Below are 6,000 nucleotides of genomic sequence, written 5' to 3'. Positions count from 1 at the left end.
ATGTGCTTACTTCCAGAACTGAGGTGGTTCCCCAAGCTAGTCATTTGCTCCTGGGAACAAACGTTCCAGAAAGTTGCCAAAAGAAGGGGAAATGGATAGTGAGAAAACAACCGCTAAAGGGATGAAGGTGCAGACACACATAGTGCCTGGTGTGTGGTGGACATTGAGGTCTGCCATTCCCAGCGGACTCCAAATACACTGTTCAAAACAGCAATAGACAAGTCACCGCCAGAAGGCCACCTAACCTGTCAGTGACCTGACACTGACCTTGAGGCAGTCCTCGAGGGTCTTCTACTTGGACAACCCGCACACGGTAAAGGATGAGAGATGCGATGGGCCGAAGGGTGGGAGCCAAAGGAGAGGCTGGGAAGAACTTACTAGGAAAGTCCAGTCCCAGGACACCTGACCAGGAAGGAATGCTGTGCCAAGGCAGCCCGTCACTTGGAATGAATCGGGCTTTCTTCTGCCTCTACCTGATTCTAAGGCAATCCAGATTTATTTGTGTATTGCAAAGGACATTGGGAAGACCTCTTATAAGGAGGCAGAAAGCTAAGCTTTATCTCACCCTTTTCCCTCACCCTCTGCCTTAGTTGGGGCAGGAAGACCTCAAGGCACTCCTGGGGACGTTCTGAGGGAAGGGGAGGGACTTGGGACCTGAGGGCAGAGAAAGGCCCCCCAAGAGGACTGGGGAGGGTCCTTGGGCTCCAGCGCCCGGGGCAGCGGCCCCTGGAAGCAGATTCCTGGGTCCTCGCCGAGGGCACAGAGATCAGGCGGATCCCCTGCACCAGGGCTCGGCCGGTTCACAGGAGGCTCGGCCGGTTCACAGGAGACTCGGCCGGCGCTCCCCAGAATCCCCTTGCCGAATCCAAACTTGAGTGTTCGCGCACAACCCGAACGACCCGCCGGCGACCGGCCCGGCCCCAGGGAATGCGGGAGGGAGACGCGCTCCTCCCCAACGCTAGACAGCCCGCCGGGGATGGAAGCGTCCCCCCGAGCTCCCTCTGGGTCTCTCCTGGAGCGCGTGCCGGCCTTTCCCTGGAGGAAACTCCTCCTCTCGCCGCCTTCGGCCCGACCAGCCCCGCCCGGGACAGCCGTTCCGGTCCGTCCCCTCCCTCTGTCCGAGGTGACCTGGGACCGGCGCTTGGGGGTGTTGCCCTGGGCGCTCGGACACCGCCTCCCAGGATTAAAGCGAGAGCCGGGGAGGGTCGGGGACTTCGAGCTGGGCCGAGGAAGAAGCGAACTCCAGAGGAGGCGGAGGAGAAGCAGGAGGAGGAAGGGGTGAGGGGAGGGGAGCTGCCCCGGAGCGCAGCAGGTAAGTGGCGCGCGCGACGGGTTCTCTGTGCTGGAGATCCCGGGAGCAAGGGAGGACCTGGGCGCCCGGGCTGGGTTGGGAGTAGCGGGAGGTGAAGCCAGGTGTGAGCAGCTCCGGCCCCGTGGGTCCGTCCTCCCGCCGTCGGGACGCAAGGGGCTGAGCCCGGCAAAGCGACCTGCGTGAGGTCGGGAGGGTTCCGGGAGCCTGGGACGCCTTGGCGCGGGGTTCAGAGGCTCGCCGGCTGCTCCGTTGGCATCTCTGGGCTGGTGCAGGCTACTCTGCGGCCCCTTAGCCAATTGGTCGGCGACAAGGTGCCTCGGGGTGGGTCCTCTTGGCTGAAATCAGCTCATGCTCCCCTGGCCCCTTAAGCTCCGAGTTGGGGACGAGGGGTGCGCCTTTTCCCTTCGGGGACGATGAGAGAGGGAGGGTTGTCCATCCGCTTCTTTGTTTCGGGAAAATCTCTGCGGCCTCGCGGTGTTACCTGAACGCCCGCTTCTTGGTTCCCTCCCAAAGTGGGGAGAAACTGGAAACTCTCGGAGATGCCGGGACCGATAACGCCGGCGCGGCGGGGACGGGCCTGGAGGGCCTCCGGGCGAGGTGCGAACCGCTCGGTGGCCCCAGGAAGGCACTTCCCACAACCCGGGCCCCAATGCGGCGGCCCGGAGGCCACGGTCAGGGTTGGGCTGCCCGGACAGCCGGCAACGCCCCCCGCCCCCATTCCAGTCCCCTGAGCTTCCATTGCTGGAAGGAGCGGTCCTGATCTCTCGGCTCACACTCCATGCCACGGACAAGTCCGGACACCTGGGCGCTTCGGTCCACCACATGCCATCCGGCGGGACCCCGGGCTGTGGCCCCGCGGCTGAACGCACCAGCTTGGCAGTGGGCACCGATAAGAACTGCCTTACGGCCCCAAATTTCGCGCTTCCAGGCCTCAAGAGGGGAAGCACGGGTTGCTGGCGGCCGCCGGCCCTGGCGTGCGCCCCGGCTTTTGGGAAGGGCCCACCCCGCCGGTGATCCCAAATCCGGAATTCCTTTTCGGACGCACAAGTGGCTGCGGGCCGGTCAGGTGAAATCCCAGTGGATCGTTTGGGAGGGAAAAGATAGCGACTGGAGATCTGCCTATCGGGCAGGGGTCACCTGGGGCTCTGCCTCGAGCCTGCGAATCCCGCCGGATTCAAACTCGCGCCGTAGTACTTGGACCAGGGCAGGTTGGGGCACACAGTAGGCTCCCTGGGCTCCCGGCTCTCCGGGCCGTAGAGAGCCAACCAACTGATGGAAAATTACAAAGGCTGCTAAGGAGAGCGTCAAGGTGTTTAGAAAATCTGAAGTGAGGGGAGGGTTGTTGACTTAGCCTGGGAGGTCTCCGAAGGTTCTCCAGGAAGTGGGGACGGAGCCAGTCTCCCCTGCAGGAGGGTAGGGGCTGGGAGTGGGAGCCGGGCTTACATGACCCAGCTTCCTGGGGGCGCAGGCGCCGCTGCTGCTGATGAGGTGCAGGGGTTGGGGAACCCAGGGAGGCAGGAGAGCTTTGCTTCCGTCTTCCACAGCTTTTCCAGAGGTGGGCCTGCCTGCACCCCCACCACGGTGGACTTTACTGGACCCCTGAGGTCAATGTGAGAGGCCAGGGCAGCACCAGCAAGCCCACACCACAGGAGTCAGGGAGCTGCGGTGGGGGCTCTGCCTGGAGATTGGCGTGGACACCTCCCTCTCTCTGCTTTTAAGGCCATCAGCAGGCCAGCAGCAGGAGCTTTTTGTTCTTGACTGGGAGGTTTGTTTGTTTGATCCCCAGCAATGCCTTTCTTATTGACTCCTCCAAGGTCGGTCTTTTTCCTACAAGGTTGTGTAGTTGCCTGGAGCCTACAGTGCTCAGGATTGCTTGGTGGTTGGCCTCCGCTCACCCTGGGCTGCTCCACCCTGGACTCCTGCTTTAATTGTAGGAGAACATTGGGTTGTACCCCTGTTATCATAGGAACAGCCCATGTGGATGTGGCCTTTACTTCCAGCTGGGCATCCTTCCAGGCTCTTTATGATGCATGTAACTCAGTTGTGAGGAACTAAGGCAGACAGGGGAAATAACTTGCCCCAGGAGATCCTATGACCTGTAGGGAGACCAGGGAGTGCAGGCAGGCCAGATGGCTCGAGGGAAGCTTCGTGAAGCCTGGAATCCTCGTGGGAAAGCGGGTGGCTCTAGGCCCAGGCTGACTTCCTCATGATCCAAGAGCAGAGCCTCTTCCCTGCCCCCTCCCCCCACCCCCGCCCCACTGGCTCGGAGCTGCCCACTTGCAGGGTAACCTGGCCAGGACAGCCTGCCCCTTTATGGGGCAGGGCAGAGGGCTGACCATCTCTGGTGATGGGGTGGATGGTACAGATGTCCTGCAGGCGATGAAGCCTAGACACCCGAAGCACACTATGAGGGTTGTTGCAGAGACTCGGCCCGGCCTGGGACACAGGGTCTACCAGGATGTGTAAACCAGGGCTCCAGGCTGCTGCCTCTCACTCCTTTCCACCTAGGTCTGTGGCAGGAGTCCTGGGGGCCTCAGTGACCACCGGGGGTCATTGCCCTGGTTTCAGTTGCTGCATCAGATTCTGATGGAATAGGAAATCTATTTTTCGAAGCCCTCCAGAATTATGCAATCCTTAGGCATGGAGGTAGAAAAAGGAAAGGCGACTGGGTCAAAGTATTGTCTGGTCAGCTTTGCTTACTTAAGGAGGGGAAGCCTAGGGGTTGGGGCACACTCAAGGCTCATCCACCCTCTGCTGCTCTCTCAGCTCTGGGTCTACTGGGTGGTCTTGCTTCCCACAATAAACTCAGTCTTTGCTGCCCTTCCTGGCACCCCCTAGGGGACCCCCAAGATGAGCTAAGGGGCCTCTGGGAAGGGGATGGCAAGTGTCATCACGTGGGTGCTGAGACGTGAATTGGGCCAGGCTTGGTGAGTCCCTTCCTAACTTGAGGTTGGGGACTCCTATGTATAGGCTATTTTGGGGGATCTGGCTTGCAAGCCGCTCAGGACTGTGGGCCTGGATGTGGGGGAGGGGACTCCCAGACCCCCCTGGCCGATGGCCAGCCTGGTCCCAAATGCAGTAGCAGAGGGCTCAGATGATCACACAGCCGGGTCTGAGGAACAACTCAGAGGCAGAACTCGAGATCAGGAGGAAGGGGAGGTGACCTCGGACTTGGTCTGCCCCAGCCACTGGACAGAGGTCCAGCGAAGAGGAACCAGGGGCATGAAAAATGTCATGGGCAGTCTTAGAGACATGCAGGGAGAACGGCAGACCCTGATTTTATGGTGGGCGTGTGGGCAGCTCCTTGAACTGTGTATAGTGTGAATCTTGAAGAGGGCAGGTGACCCAAAGCAGAACATTATGCTCTTGTTAGAGGTCAGTTAAGGAGAAGGTGGGAAGGACTTGCCTTGAGTGGAAACTCCAGGCCTTTATGTTGTGTGTAGGCGGGGTGGTGCAGGAGGGTCGAGGGTGCAGAAATGTGATAAGGAAGCAGGAAATGTTTGAAAGGCTTGGAGAAGGAAATGGCAACCCGCTCCAATATTCTTGGAATACTGGAGAGAGGAGCCTGGCAGGCTACAGTTCATGGGGTTGCAAGGAGTTGGACGTGACTTAGCAAGTGCTGTGCTTAGTCGCTCAGTTGTGTCCAACTCTGTGTGACCCCATGGACTGCAGCCTACCAGGCTCCTCTGTCCATGGGGATTCTCCAGGCAAGAATACTGGAGTGGGTTGCCATGCCCTCCTTCAGGGGATCTTCCCAACCCAGGGATTGAACCCAGGCCTCCCACACTGCAGTCGGATTCTTACCATCTGAGCCACTAGGGAAGTCCTGCAATTCACATTAATTCTTGCAGCTAGCTGCAAGTAAACAGCAACAAAAGCTTAAGTCTGGAAACTTCTGCAAAGGCAGAGTAGACGGAATCATTGGGAGCTCCGTTGGACTTCTAGTGGACATCCATTAGAGAATTATTTTCTAGGGAGCTCTGATCTGGAAGGTGAGATGAAGCCCAGGCTTTTATCGTGGCTTGTTTGGATATCACCTCAAGTCAGCATCACTTTAAGTTCCCTGCTTTCGGAGGGGCCCTCCTGGCAGGGCTAGCACCTGGCCTCATCTGAGACTTGATCTGAACACTGGGCATGTGAAGCCTGTGTTTTCTAGGGATAGATATGTGTTTCTGATCACAAAAAATAAAAGATCATCATGTCTGGCCTCTCAGCTAAAGCCCAGTTTGGTTCTAGAATGTGCTGTAGACACAGCCTTCCAGCGTTGGATCAAACTTTTTTTGGGGGGTTTGAGGAACTGCTTCTCACAAGGGAACCCAGTGGATACTGAAACTTCCTCATTGTTGGAACTTGGTTTCCCTGGATTGATTTAAATCTGCCTTCCTGATACTTCTGACCTTTTTGATCCTAACTTCTTCCTTAGGATCTTCACACAAAAAAATCGAGTCCTTTTCCTATACATCAGTGCCTTAGCTACTGTCATTATGCTATTCTGGAGGGCTCATGGTGTGATGGGCATGGTGTTAGACCACGAATACACTTAATCTGGACAAAACCCCATTTATCTGCTATCCTTGGGTCAGGAAGATCCTCTGGAGAAGGAAATGGCAACCCACTCTGATATTCTTGCCTGGGAAATCCCATGGACAGAGGAGCCTGGCGGGCTAGAGTTCATGGGTTTGCCAAGA

General features: G+C 58.0%; 1 protein-coding gene across 3 annotated transcripts in view; it reads left to right on the top strand.

Annotated features, from left to right (window-relative positions):
- Positions 1-1,142: 1,142 nt before the first annotated feature.
- The window catches only part of TMPRSS2 (transmembrane serine protease 2), a 45,970-nt gene continuing 41,112 nt past the window's right edge, over positions 1,143-6,000 (top strand). For 2 of the 3 annotated variants that reach the window (XR_011487377.1, XM_020907938.2), the window contains exon 1: positions 1,145-1,312. The gene's annotated coding sequence lies outside the window, so the exon portion shown is untranslated. Of the gene's footprint in view, positions 1,313-6,000 lie in introns of all 3 variants that reach the window. The other variant, XM_020907939.2, reaches the window with a different exon arrangement.

The sequence above is a fragment of the Odocoileus virginianus genome, chromosome 4 (assembly GCF_023699985.2).
Source record: "Odocoileus virginianus isolate 20LAN1187 ecotype Illinois chromosome 4, Ovbor_1.2, whole genome shotgun sequence".
NCBI lineage: Eukaryota > Metazoa > Chordata > Mammalia > Artiodactyla > Cervidae > Odocoileus > Odocoileus virginianus.
This window is presented reverse-complemented; position numbering and strand designations above follow the sequence as displayed.